The 15,226-nt window shown below is 36.2% G+C and overlaps 1 long non-coding RNA gene across 1 annotated transcript in view; it reads left to right on the top strand.

Annotated features, from left to right (window-relative positions):
* Positions 1–14,207, top strand: part of LOC149208052 (uncharacterized) — an 85,047-nt gene extending 70,840 nt beyond the window's left edge. Inside the window, exon 2 of the long non-coding RNA XR_016252720.1 lies at positions 13,906–14,207. This is a non-coding gene — a long non-coding RNA (uncharacterized LOC149208052). The remainder of the gene's footprint in view (positions 1–13,905) is intronic.
* Positions 14,208–15,226: the final 1,019 nt, after the last annotated feature.

Below are 15,226 nucleotides of genomic sequence, written 5' to 3'. Positions count from 1 at the left end.
ACAACTAGAACAATATTTTTTTTCAATAGGTAACTACTTTTAATGATTAGTTTCGACAATATTTGTCCATTATTTATAGCATCATCAAACAATTACATAAAAGAAAATTACAACTACCAAACATGAAGTGAGCAGTAAAATCCACAGTGAGACAATAAACAAGAGATACAAAAATTAGGCTCGAGGCTAGGGCAAAACCCACAAAGGGGAAATCCCAAAACTCCTTTCCTTATGAGAGAGAATCCAATGTCCACCAAAATATCCAAAAACAAAATGATAATCATGATAATTGACCTAAACAATATCAAGGAACTAGCCTCTGACATGGGTGCCTTCTAGGGGCCTAACCGACTTGACTTTTAGTGGAGCCGTCTTGTCATCTTTTAGGAGGCATAAATATATTATTTTAAATTTCCAATTTTGTCATAATGGAAATATCGACCATGACTACCATATTTTTCAACACTCCCTCTTAGTCAAGGAGGTACTTTTCATTCTCTCTCTCAAGATCAATCTCTCCGACTAAGGGCTCCTGGCCCAAAACCTAAGCGAAAGATCATCAGTGTTAACACAAGGAAAGTTGATAGCTTCAAACCAAACAACATTGTTCATGAGGCCATAACACATTCCAATCTCTCACAGAGATGATCAATATCCTCTCAGGAGAGATGAAAATAGTATGCCATCAATCTCCTTTCAGGGATAAATGAAAACAATATACCATCAATCTCCTTTCATGAGAGATGAAAATAGTACAACATCAATCATCTTTTAGGGAGAGATGAAGACAATACATCATAATTATCCTCTTAGGAGAGATGAAAATAATATACCATCAATCTCCTCTTAGGGGAGATGAAAATAGTACACCTTCAATCTCCTCTCAGGGAGAGATGAAATTTGTACCTCATAACTGTAAGCCTCAGAACCAAATTTCTCGACCACATAGGTCTTATAGTAACCTAATGATGCTATCAAACCAATGCTCCCTCTCAAAGGATCCTTAGCCACTCAAGGCTTCTTACATAATCATCAACCAACTCAAACGCAAAAAGTAGCCATGGTGGATTTTAGCACTTGTTTCAGTGACATCATCCAACTTTAACTAGATCTTTGTATGTAAGCAAACATCAACAACCTATTAGTGCTCTTTCTTAGCTTAACGAGCCAAATCAACACATTAGCAACAAAGTCTTGCAACTTCTTAAACGAGTATCCATGGACTCATAGTTCATCATGCCACATTTTCAACAGGGATTTTATCAGGCTCATGCAATACTTTTGATCAAATCCCGCAATGTTTGTCAGAAACATATCATAAACACATGGCAGAGGAGAGCATGAACTCATTGTTAGTAGATCATCATCTTCCTTTAAGACTTCAAACCATCTTCATATTGAACTTCGCGGGTCAAAACATGCTTCAATCAGGGAGATCATGTCTACTCCCTCTGAATCAAGAGCTCATCCAATCACGCGCCATCTTGTCACTTTGTTCTTCCATCCATTTTCAATGGTTGCCACACATTGACAATCTTCATTATGTACCTGCAATCATCACTAGCAGAACATGGAAGAACAAATATGACCAAACAAGATATACAAAGACAAGAGACTCATAATTAAACAATAATAGAAACAAATAATAAAAGACTTATCTCTTGAGAGCGTGCCAACTCCTCAATCTTAACCTTCTTGCAACCAATCAACCTTGTCCACATCAACAAGACCATGGAGGCCAATCATCAGGGGAACAATCCATATCAACAAGAAGATAAATTTGTTAAGGTCATCCAAGATTCATCATCAAATGACTCCAAATCATCATTATCAAAGGAATCTATCTCTACAAGGAGTCAAAGCACATCATCAAGGAATCCACTCTTGTTCATGTCAACAAGGAATCTATATCACCATCAGGGAGACAACTTCATCACTGTTATCAAAGAGCCAATCTTGTACATATCGTCAATGAGTTGAACTTGTAAGTCAATCAAATGACTCTATATCATCAAGAAGTTCATTTCGTCAACATCAAACATCATCATCATCAAGGAGTAAGCATCAAGAAGTTCAGATCACCATTAAGGAGTCCAATCACATCATTGACATCATCAATGAGTCATACATCATTTTCAGCGAGGAGTACACATTGTCAACATCATAGAGTATGCATCATTCAACAAGGAGTCATATATCAATATTATTAGAAGAATCCACATCATCCATGACATGAAGGAGTCCAAATTAACAAGGATATACATCAAGAATTATATATCAACATTAAAGTGTTAGGGCTTCTTCTATTAATCAGACATAATGGTCCATATTATCAAGGCGATAAACTTGTCCATGTCATCATTAAAGAGTCAACTTCATAAAGGAAAAATCATCAAGAGGCTCATATTATCCATGTCATCATCAACAAGGAATTAGGGTTAGGTCCATTAGTCTTAGAATTTTCCTCTCCAAACCTAACCTAGGGTTTTACAAATCATAGACAATCCAATGTTAATATTAATTAAAAAACAACAAAAGGAATACACAATATTTATCTTTTAAGATCAATACAACTCCCTCTTGGTCTTCAGTGCTTTTGGAATCCAACCTACAAATCAACCTCAACATCAAGATGTTAGATCTTTCTTGAGTTCTTTTATTTTATCAATCCACAGGCACATGACATTCATTTCTAACCCTTATTGATTTGAAAGGGTTCCAAACCCTAATTACCTTTTAGGATTAGACAAGGGCTAGTTCGAATTTGATATCAACATCCTAGGGATTCACAAAACCTAGGGATTTTCATGAGCAAACCCTTACTAGGGTTTTGCAGATCCAAGTTATTCCAAGAAAGTAATCATTAAAAATCACAATATGATCCTTTAGGTATACAACATTTTGGTAGGGCATTCACACCAATATGTCTTGCTATTCAGGGCTAGGGAACTCTGTACAAGTAGAGATGTATACATGTCTCTTTTCATATCGTAGATCCATCATTATATGTCACGGTGTTTTCACATGATTAATGTCAGTGGTCAATTCTATCTGGCAGAGGTAGAGCTTATCTTTTGACATTGCTTTAGCAATTCATTTCTCAATTCAAATTTTTTTGCTTATAATCCAGTATTCATATCTTTCCATGACTTCTCTTTCTAGAGCTTCTTCTACAATTGCAACATTTATGGCAAGAGATCTTTCAATTCGATCAATTATGGCGGGAGATTTGTAATCAATACCTTTGATTAGGATTACAATGATGAGACAAATATAAGGGACTCACTCCTCAATATCCTAGATAGAGCTAGGAACACAGTTCAGATCATCATCATAAGCATAAAGTCAACTTCCTTTTATCTTTCATACTTATATATATGGCAAAAATTACGAGAATTACAAAGAGAATTCATCTCTTTTGTCATGTCTTGAACATAGATCTTTATCGGGGAAATAGATCAATCTAGGAGTGATAAAGACTTGGTTACTGTCATGATTCTAGGCTTATACATCACACAATACCTTTTCAAACTTAGCACCTGTAAGAGGTGTACTATATTACAACACTATCAAAAGAGCAAGATCACTGGCATTATTATCATGGTTACTGTCATATAAAGGTATTTGCCACCCTAATTCATTGTCTTACCCAAAGGTTATGGTTACTTGAGGTCACATACGAGCCACAATAAAATACCATAGGTGATTTACGCGAGCCACAAAGAAATCACAAAATGCGAGCTATACCACAGATCTATAGGACATTAGACCGAGCCATAAATCACAAATATGGTCCACAGATATATAATGCTCACTATAGAGACGAACCACGCATTTGGATAGAGTATGAGCCACTGTGAACCATAGAGATAGAATTATGAAGCCACATAAACAATGTAAAACAATGCCACTATGTAATGAAAGCCACAATGTGAACCTCAGAGTGAGCCACACAAGTTAGTATGAGTCCCATGGTAGGAGATCCGAGCTTGTGTAATGTATCTATGTTATAGAAAGTGAACCATATTGTAATATGGATGCCATAATGTGAGCCACACTGTAGTGCAAATCAATGAGCCACATATATGTTCGAATTACAAAGGTGCAAAGACATCCAAATTTTTGGAGCCACAAATCCTCAAACATAAATGTGAGCCTCAGAAAAGCAAGTCATTGAGTCTAGTGCGCGCTGTCATAGATGCGAGCTAACCCGGGTGTGAATGCGAGCCACTGAAGGTCACAAAGATTGAACCACAACAAGAAAAGCGAGCCATTATTTGTGGGCCATCACAGAGAAATTTGAACCACTGTAATAACTTGCATCATACCTTAGAAATCATCATAAAAGATTATTGGATTCTCTTCACTGCTCAATGAACTTGTGCTTTGATACCATGTTTTTCTAGGGCACAACTAGAACAATATTTTCTTCAACAGGTAACTACTTCTAATGATTATTTTTGACAATATTTATACATTATTCATAACATCATCAAGTAGTTACACAAAAGAAAATTACAACTATCAAACATGAAATGAGCAGTAAAATCCACAAAGAGATAATAAACAAGAGACAAAAATTAGCCTGAGGCTAAGGAAAAACCCACAAGGGGGAAAACCCAAAAATGCTTTCCTTATGAGAGAGAATCCATTATCTATCAAAATATCTAGAAACATAATGATAATCAAGAAACAAGCCTCCACATTTTTTACAAATTTGATCCCCCTCTTTTCTCTTCCAGTGTGCAGAAAACAGATATATTGATCCAAAATGAATTTTCCCAAATGAGGAGCAATTGGCGCACGTGCACACACACACACACACAGTGATTAGAAGGGGTCGAATGGGTGCATCTAAGAGGCCCAACCGACTTGACTTTTAATGCAGTCGACTTATCATCTTTTAGGATGCATAAAAATAATTTCAAATTTCCATTTTCGTCATAATGAAAATATCGACCATGGCTACCATATTTTTTAACACTTACTATGTACACTAAGATGATTTGAACAAAATCCGTCACTTGAGGATACTACTAGAAAACATATATCAAATAAGTATATTACAAGGAAAGATGGTTTGACTTACAATAACAGGAAATTGGATAATTGATTTATGGAAGTGAAGCGAATCAACAAATGAGATTTGAAAGGTGGACAAGAGGAAGGGTGTTGTTTTCTTTTAAAGCGAATGCAAACCTCAAAGCATAATTGAGGTCAAACTAACCGAGCTCTAGGCATCTAAATTTTATGAAATAGATCTTACAGTAGTAGAATAGTTGGATCTTAAGGACATTTTGACTATTGTGATTTGTTATTGTGGGCCTTGTTCCCTCAAAATCTAGTAGGTCTTGTTAGATGCCTCACAAGACAAAAGTAGGGCGAAAACACAACAAGGTGGATGCCATTGCCACCTTAGCATTCCACCTCTTTCTCATTAGTGAAATTTCACCACATGGGAGACTTCCCAGACTCTGCCACCTAAATGGTATTCTAGGTCAAAGGATCTAATGTGACATTGTTGTTGGAAATAGTGAGAGGGGGGTGAATCAATATTTCTCTTCAATTAGTTATTTTTAATAACGATATAGAGCATTAATTGTTATTAGTATCAAATAAACATTAAGCAATCATCAACACCATGATTCAGCAATGCACAACAATAAAGGCAATACGCCAGAGAATTTTTGGTGGAAAACCTATTGGGAGAAAAAGCACTGAACGCTTCTTAATATTTGTCTTGAAGATCCAACTTTCAAGAGTTTCAACTCCAACTGAAGGATCCAACTGAAGGAGGCTCCAACCACCTTGGTTTATAGGCCCCAACCTAAAAGATGCTCCAACACTTTGTGTACAAGTTTTCTTTGGAAGGGCATTCCAATGCCCTACTTGGCTCCAACTTGTCCTAGCACACCTTGCCGCCTTGAAGTGTTCTCAGGCTCTAACTTGAAAGGGACTCCACCATGGTGGACCACGTTTCATAGTTTTAAGACTGAATCCACATGTCTACAATACAAGATCATCAACAACAATGCCAATTCTTCTTTGCCCAAATGATCAAACCCTAGGTCAAAATATAAAGGCAATACGCCAGAGATTTTTTGGTGGAAACCCTATTGGGAGAAAAAGCACCAAACGCTTCTTAATATTTGTCTTGAAAATCCAACTTTCAAGAGTTTCAACTCCAACTGAAGGAGGCACCAACCACCTTGGTTTATAGGCCCCAACTTGAAGGATGCTCCAACACTTTGTGTACAAGCTTTCATTGGAAGTGCATTCCAACGCCCTACTCGGCTCCAACCTGTCCCAGCACACCCTGCCGCCTTGAAGTGTTCTCGGGCTCTAACTTGAAAGGGACTCCACCATGGCGGACCACGTTTCACTGTGCAAAGACTGAATCCACATGTCTACGATACATGATCATCAACAACAATGCCAATTCTTGTTTGCCCAAATGATCAAACCCTAGGTCAACATATGCATGCTTCGTGACATTTTTTCTGCTGAAATATGAACATTAAATCCAAGCTTACTTCTTGTCAATCATCAAACCATATCATAAACCCTAGCTTATCAGTGCAACATAACACTGGCCAAAACAATGCGAAAATACAAAGGCAGCACTACCACCATATTCCAACGTTCTGTCAATCAACGAAAGCTCTCTGAAGCTCAGGAAATTAACAACTTAGTACCTCAATAGTCAACTACACAAGCTAGCAATATCAATTCGGTTCTCTGCAGCTTGAACAATACAACATGAAATGAAACCTTTATCAACATCGATACAAGACACTCGTGTCATCAAGGCCTTAATGGCAACAATAGCTCTGTTCAGTTTTCTGCCAAACTGCTATCGTCATTGGTAACTTTGCCCATCAATATCATAGGCATTAGTTACAAGGATATACAAAACAACAATGATATGTTATGCTCATGTGAGTTCTGCTGTCAATTGAATCCTTGGTATCTATGGGTAATGAGGTTGATCAGTGACTATTGCACAGACCCTTGTAAGCATGTATCTCACCGATATGCACAAATTGTTTAATGCCATAGTTAATGTCTTCAGAAATTGGTGTTAACAAGACGCTGATGTATATTGTGGATGCACAATCCTTTCCCTGAATAGTCTTGAAGATGTGTGCTGCAAGACACCACGGCATCAGAGAGTACTTTTGCAACACATATTGTTGCCTTCAAAGTTTTCCTTTATGACACCCAAGGATTGAATACAATATAACAGTTTAGATTAGGTACGTAACTTAGCCCGTGGCGCAGTAGAATGTCGCAGATATCGTGTCCAAGGAATTAGCTCGTGGCGCAGTAGAATGTCGCAGACATCGTGTCCAAGAAACTGCCACGTGGTGCAGTAGAATGGCGCAAATGTCGTGTCCACAGAACTGCCAAGTGGTGCAGTAAGAATGGTCCAGATGTCGTGTCAATGCACTGCCAAGTGCCAGAGTACAATGGCCTAGATGTCGTGGTTAGGTGCCTGCAAGTGGTGCAGACCTGGTTGCCAAGTGGCTCAGATCCAATCCCCAGATCTGGTTAGTGAAGACCAGCTAGGTGGCACAGATCGAATGGCCCAGTCTGCACAGAAACCCCTCGGATATCGCTGTAATGTTATTAACTCATTGCTTGTGAAGGTGGAATGCGACCTGCGTATCTGATAAATAACTTAAGGGTCGATAACTTATCCGCGGGTCACTTTTTATGGATAAGTTTCGTGATTTTTGGCAGAGGGCAGATAACGTATCTACTAGTAGCTTATCTTCATATAAGTTCTTCGCCGATAAATTACGAGCTTATAGCTTGGTTACCGACAAGTTATCATCTGAGGTTATCTACCAATACGTTATGAGTAGATATGTTATTGGATGATAAGATCTGAGCTGATAACTTATTGGTAGACACCCCATAAACCGATAAATCATCAACTGATAACCTATCATATAAGAAGTTATATTATCATCTGATAACTTATATTATTAGAACCTATAAAATAATATCTTATCATCTGAGAACATATCGTCTAATAACTTAATTGTCTGATAATCAATGTCTATAACTTATCGTCTGATAACCAATGTTAGATAACTTATCAACTATACCCTATCGTCTGATAACCTATATCTGATAACTTATCAACTATACCCTATCGTCTGATAACTTATCAACTGAGAACTTATTGTCTGATAACCTATGTCTGATCGGTTATCAACTGATAACTTATTAACTGAGAACCTATCGTCTGATAACCTATATCTGATAGCTTATCATATAATAACCATCGTCTGATAACTTATCATCTGATAACTTCTTGTCTCAGAACCTATTCTCTGATAATTTGTCGTCTGATAAGGTATCATCTGATAAATTTTTGTCTGATAACCTATCGTCTGATAACATAATCTCGGCCGTCAGATCTCGTGCGGTCTGGGCCGTTAGATCTTGCAGATCTGGACCGTCGGATCTGATATATCTCAGCCGTTGGATCTGGTAAATTTGGGCCGTCAGATCTCGGCCAATCTGGGCCGTCAGATCTTGCCCAATCCGAGCCGTTAGATCTTGCAGATCTGGACCGTTAGATCTCGCCTAATCTGAGCCGTCAGATCTAATATATCTCAGCCGTTGGATCTAATAAACCTGGCCGTCGGATCTGATATATCTCAGCCGCTGGACTAGTAAACCTGGGCCGTTGGATTTCGCCCAATCCGGGCCGTTAGATCTTGCAGATCTGGACGGTCAGATCTCGCCCAATCCGGGCCGTTAGATCTTGCAGATCTGGACGGTCAGATCTCGCCCAATCTGAGCCGTTAGATCTTGTAGATCCATTGGATCGCAGAGAATCTGAACCGTCGAGTTTTCCTAAATCTGGACCGTTGGATCTGATATATCTCAACCGTTGGATCTGGTAAATCTGGGCCGTCAGATCTTGCCCGATCTGGGCCGTCAGATCTTGCCCAATCCAAGCCGTTAGATCTTGCAGATCTGGACCGTCAGATCTTACCCAATCCGAGCCGTCGGATCTAATATATCTCAGCCGTTGGATCTAATAAACCTGGCCGTCGGATTTGATATATCTCAGCCGCTGGATCTAGTAAACCTGGGCCGTTGGATTTCGCCCAATCCGAGCCGTTAGATCTTGCAGATCTGGATGGTCAGATCTCGCCCAATCTGAGACGTTAGATCTTGTAGATCTGGACGGTCAGAGCTCGCCCAATCTGAGCCGTTAGATATTGCCCAATATGGGCCGTTAGATATGACAGATCTGGGCCGTCGGATCTAGCCCAATCCGAGCCGTTGGATCTAGCCCAATCCTGGCCGTTGGATATGGCAGATTTGGACCGTCAGATCTAAGGAAATATGGGCCGTCAGATCTCGCCCAATCCGAGTCATTAGATCTTGCAGATCTGGACGGTCAGATCTCGCCCAATCTGAGCCGTAGGATCTGATATATCTCAGCCGTTGGATCTAGTAAAACTGGGCCCTCGGATCTGGTATATCTCAGCCGCCGGATCTAGTAAATCTGGGCCGTTGGATCTGGGCCGATCGGGGCCGTTGGATTTCACCCAATCCTAGCCGTTAGATCTTGCAGATCTGGACGGTCAAATCTCGCCCAATCTGAGCCGTTAGATCTTGCAGATCTGGACGGTCAAATCTCGCCCAATCTGAGCCTTTAGATCTTGCAGATCTGAACGGCCAGATCTTGTTCAATCTGAGCCGTTGGATCTTGCCCAATCTGAGCCGTTGGATCTCGCCCAATATGGGCCGTTAGATATGACAGATCTGGGCCGTCGGATCTAGCCCAATCCTGGCCGTTAGATATGGCAGATCTGGACCGTCAGATCTAAGGAAATATGGGCCCAATCTGAGCCGTTGGATCTAGCCCAATCCTAGCCGTTGGATATGGCAGATCTGGACCGTCAGATCTAAGAAAATATGGGCCGTCAGATCTTGCCCAATCCGAGCCGTTAGATCTTGCAGATCTGGACGGTCAGATCTCACCCAATCTGAGCCGTAGGATCTGATATATCCCAGCCGTTGGATCTAGTAAACCTGGGCCGTCGGATCTGGTATATCTCAGCCGCTGGATCTAGTAAATCTGGGCCGTTGGATTCGGCCAATACTAGCCGTTAGATCTTGCAAATCTGGACGGTCAGATCTCGCCCAATCTGAGCCGTTAGATCTTGCAGATCTGGACGGTCAGATCTCGCCAATCTGAGCCGTTAGATCTTGCAGATCTTGCTCAATCTGAGCCGTCGGATCTCGCCCAATATGGGTCGTTAGATATGACAGATCTGGGCCGTCGGATCTAGCCCAATCTGAGCCGTTGGATCTAGCCCAATCCTGGCCGTTAGATATGGCAGATCTGGACCATCAGATCTAAGGGAATATGGGCCGTCAGATCTCAGTCAATCTGAACCATCGAAAATTCGACAATCTAGGCCGTCAGATCTCGGAAGATCAGAGCCGTCGGATTCGGCAAATCTGGGCCGTCAGGTTCGGCAGATCTGGGCCGTTGAATCTCACTGAATCTTGACCGTCAGATTGGCTATGGCTCCACTGGAGGCGCCACATCGGTGGAGAAAGCACCATGTGGGAAAATTTGATACTGCAGCGTTTCAAATTCGTTGCAGCTCGTCGGCGCATTTCAGATCGATTCCGGTGGTTGCAGGTCAGCGCAACCAGAACAAATATCAGATGCGGCATCATGTTTTGACTGAGAAACCAATGAATTTATGGGCTACTAACTGCACCGGGGGAGGAGCTGCGCCGGCCAGTGCTGGGAGGGGTCTGAAACACTTCCCATACCCTCGGCGGGGCAGAATGGGCCACCCACCTACAAAAATAGACGATATTAGTTTAGTTTTGTTGCGCATCTATTTTTCGAGTGACTCACAGCACCATTATTTATATATGGTTACAACGGGCGGTGCTAAGATTATCGGTGGCCGGTGGGATATTGCATTTCCAGCGCCAGCGTTCTTGCAATTCACAGTTGCGTTGTTACCACTTCGAAATTGGTGCGCTTTTTGATGTTGCCATCCTCTTTTGCTTATGCCATCCTCTCAGATTCATGATATACTCTGTAACAGAACGCTAAAAAGAAGCCACTGAGGTGGGACCAGACGTGCTTCCTGGGCGGTTTCCATCCTTACTCGCCGTACAGCTGCTCTAGACTAGACTCAATCGGGCAGTAAGATAGAAGCAGGAGTGACTTTGTACTTGAGTTTTTCAAATCCTATTTTATGATTTAATGAAACTGGTTTTAATGTTAGGATTAATTATATAAATTATATGTTGCTTAATCCAAAGTTTTTATATTTAGTTCTTATTTTTATTTTAATAACAAAATTAATTTTGAGAAAAACCCTATTTTATGATTTAATGAAACTTGTTTTAATGTTAAGATTAATTATATATATGATATGTTGCTTAATCCAAAATTTTTATATTTAGTTTTTATTTTTATTTTAATAACAAAATTAATTTTGATTAATAAGCAAGCATGGTTATTGTAAAAATTTTGACATTAAAAATGCTAAGTGTGTTTTTTTTTTGGTTTTTCTCTTTTAAATTAGAACCAAGATTTTAATATTAATATTAATTATATAAATTATATGTTATTATTTATTTTAATACCCATTAATTATATAAATTATGGGTCGCTTCAATCCATATATATTATTTTTTAATACCAAGATTAATTTTTTTTAATACCAAGATTAATTTTGATTAATAGGTAGTCATTGCTATTGTAAAAATTTTGATTTTGAGATTAAAAATGTTAATAGTGTTATAACAATTTTAAAATATTGTAAAAGTTTTGATTTTGAGATTAAAAATGTTAATAGTGTTATAACAATTTTAAAATTAAAAGTAAAAGTGAATATCCTTAAGGTGGAAGGATGTGTTTATCCATTTATGATTAAGTGAGTGATAATTCCTATCATATTTTATGAAACTTGTTTCCTCACATCAATTTATTATAATTATATAAATTATTTTGCTTCAATTCACTTTATAAGATTTTATGAAACTTGTTTTTCACATATCATTCTTATTATAATTATATAAATGTAAAATTATATAAATTATTTTGATGCAATTCACTTTATAAGATTTTATGAAACTTGTTTCTTCACATATCATTCTTATTATAATTATAAAAATCATGTTTTCTTCAATTCACCTTAAGATTAATTATATAAATTATTGTTTGCTTCAATCTATTTTTTTTTTTAATATTAATTTTAAAATTTTTAAGATTAAAAATGTTAATATTGTTATAAAATTAAAAATGAATAGTTGTAAATTTTTAAGATTAAAAATGTTAATATTGTTATAAAATTAAAAGTGAATAGTTGTAGGAAAGTGAATAGTTGTAGGAGCTTTTGAGATATCTATTTATCATTAATTGAATTACAAGTTGTATTTTTAATAAAATTTCGAAGACAATGGAATAATGATATATAAAAAATATCTTCCAAAGGACTATTGGGATTAAGGGAAAATATAGAATAATATATGATGACATTTTCATGTATTATTAGTATGTTTCAATTAGAGGTTTGAAACTATTAAGATTAAAAATGTTAATATCGCTATAAAATTAAAAGTGAATAGTTGTAGGAGCTTTTGAGATATTTATTTATCATTAATTGAATTACAATTTGTATTTTTGATAAATTTTTGAAGACAATGGAATAATGATATATAAAAAATATTTTCCAATGGCTATTGGGATTAGGGGGAAATATAGAATTATATATCATGACATTTTCATGGATTATTAGTATGTTTCAATTAGAGGTTTGAAACTACAAATTTAAACTAGTTTAAGTGCTTGAGAGCAATGACTACTAAAAGTGCTTGAGAGCAATGACTTATTAGTAGTTTCTCAAAAATGGAGTTCTATCCAAAATGGAAAAAAATAGTAATGTTTGTAGTAAGCTCTTTTGAATGTAGGATATATTGTTACTGTATTTCTCATATTATTGTGTTAAATTAAATTGTTTAGACATAATATTTGAAAAAACATGATTAAAAAATATTAATTTAATGGATGGATAAATATATGAAATGGTAATAGTAAGATAATGTCTCTATTTTGTTTTTTTACCATTTTCTATTGTGTTAAATTAAATTGTTTAGACATAATATTTGAAAAAACATGATTAAAAAATATTAATTTAATGGATGGATAAATATATGAAATGGTAATAGTAAGATAATGTCTCTATTTTGTTTTTTTACCATTTTCTTACACAACGAATTCAACAAGTTAATCATTATTAAAAGCAATATTTATTTTATGCTCTTTGTTTTTATTATACAATTAGAGTTTAGAAAAACAATTATAAAAATTTATGAGTTTAGAGTTTATGGCATTTGCAATTTGTTTCCTAGAGTCAATTATAAAAATAAATGAAATGAAGTAACAAAATTAGTATTTTAAGCTCATCAAAGTATTAGAAATAATATTCATTTTACGATTTTTGTTTTTATTATTATAATTAAGATAAAGTTTAGAGAAACAATGAGATCACTCATAATGAAGTTATAATGTAGGGATTTTAGTTTTCATTTTATGACATATTGCCCATGCTATTCACATGCTCATATAGATATTTATCGATTTATCATGTCATATGGCGACAACCTTGAAGGGATCAACTAACCACGCAGAGCTAATTAAGTTTCAAACTATTATTGTTGTTTGCTATTGAAAATGGTGTTACAAGATCTATTGAAAAGGATGTTAGAAGATTAGATGGAGACTCTTTGATTGTTATTAAATGGTTTAATGAGATACACTTGTAGATTGTTGCCTGTTCTTGAGGAAATTCTGAGGTTGAAGTTTTCTTTTGATCAGATTTCATGTGCTCATATCTACAGGGAAATGAACTCTATTGTATATGCTCTTTCCAAGGTTGGTGTTGAATGGGGACTTGGAAGATCCAAGAGCAATATGCAGAGACACACAAAATACTAGCGGACACATACACAGGGGACATACAAATGACTTATTAGATTTCTTGGTATTATTAGTTTTTTGGTTATATCCTTAGTTAAATTTTGATCTTCCAAATAGCTAGAGTTTGATGATGTATTATTTATGAGATGATATGTATTTATTTTGTGGACCATTCGATATGAGACATAATATAGGCTTTACAACCCAATTTTTGTTTTGTGAATGGGTGACTATTTTGCATATAAAACAATTTTTTGGCATGCACAAAGTGCATATGTAAAAATTTAATTTTCACCTCAATGAAAATTATGATTTTCCTCTAAAAATATATAATCTTATAATATTAACTTTAATTTTCCTTTGATGAAATGAAATGCCTATTTTTGAAATGTCCATTTTTATAATTTTACTTTGATTTAACTTTAATAATATAACGTGCAGAGTGTTCACTTGATAGCTAAATTCAAATAACATTCTAATCCATTGCAAGATACAATATTATTATGAACTATGCAACTCAAATCAATTGTAAAAATCTAATATAAAATTGCTGCAATTTAGGGGCTAAAAATCTAATATAAAATTGCTGCAATTTAGGGGCTAAGGTTCACTTGATCATTCATCTTAATCTTTCCCCTTAACAACATGAAGATTAAAATGAAATTGTTGATATTAAGCCAACCCACACATATATTTGCATTGACAAGGCACCATCCATAAACACAAAACCAATACATTTCATAAATATTTATAATATTTTAGATTTGCAGGATTAAAAATTAATCTCCCCCTTAACAACTTGAGGATTAAAGTGAAATTGTTGATATTAAACCAACCCACAAATATATTTGTATTGACAATGCACCATCCATAAACACAAAACCATTATAATAATGCTCATCATGTTACTAGCAAAGATTTGAATTTGGATAGAGAAAATTACAAACCTCAATTAACCCAATTAACATATAAAAATGATTAAACTTTCAAACTTTATACGAAGCCATTATAATAATGCTCATCATGTTACTAGCAAAGATTTGGATTTGGATAGAAAAAGTTACAAACCTCAATTAGCCCAATTAACATATGAAAATTATTTAACTTTCAAACTTTATTCTGTTAGTATTGTGTTGTTTAAGATGACTTTTCTCATCTATTTGTATTTTTGAGATAATTTAAATTTTCAAATTTTATTCTATTGGTGAAAGTGTGGCGTTGTTTGAGATAATTAAATTTTCA

The sequence above is a fragment of the Pinus tabuliformis genome, chromosome 1_2, assembly GCF_031772625.1.
Source record: "Pinus tabuliformis cultivar Carrire ecotype Pingquan chromosome 1_2, CPIR1, whole genome shotgun sequence".
Classification (NCBI taxonomy): Eukaryota; Viridiplantae; Streptophyta; class Pinopsida; order Pinales; family Pinaceae; genus Pinus; species Pinus tabuliformis.
This window is presented reverse-complemented; position numbering and strand designations above follow the sequence as displayed.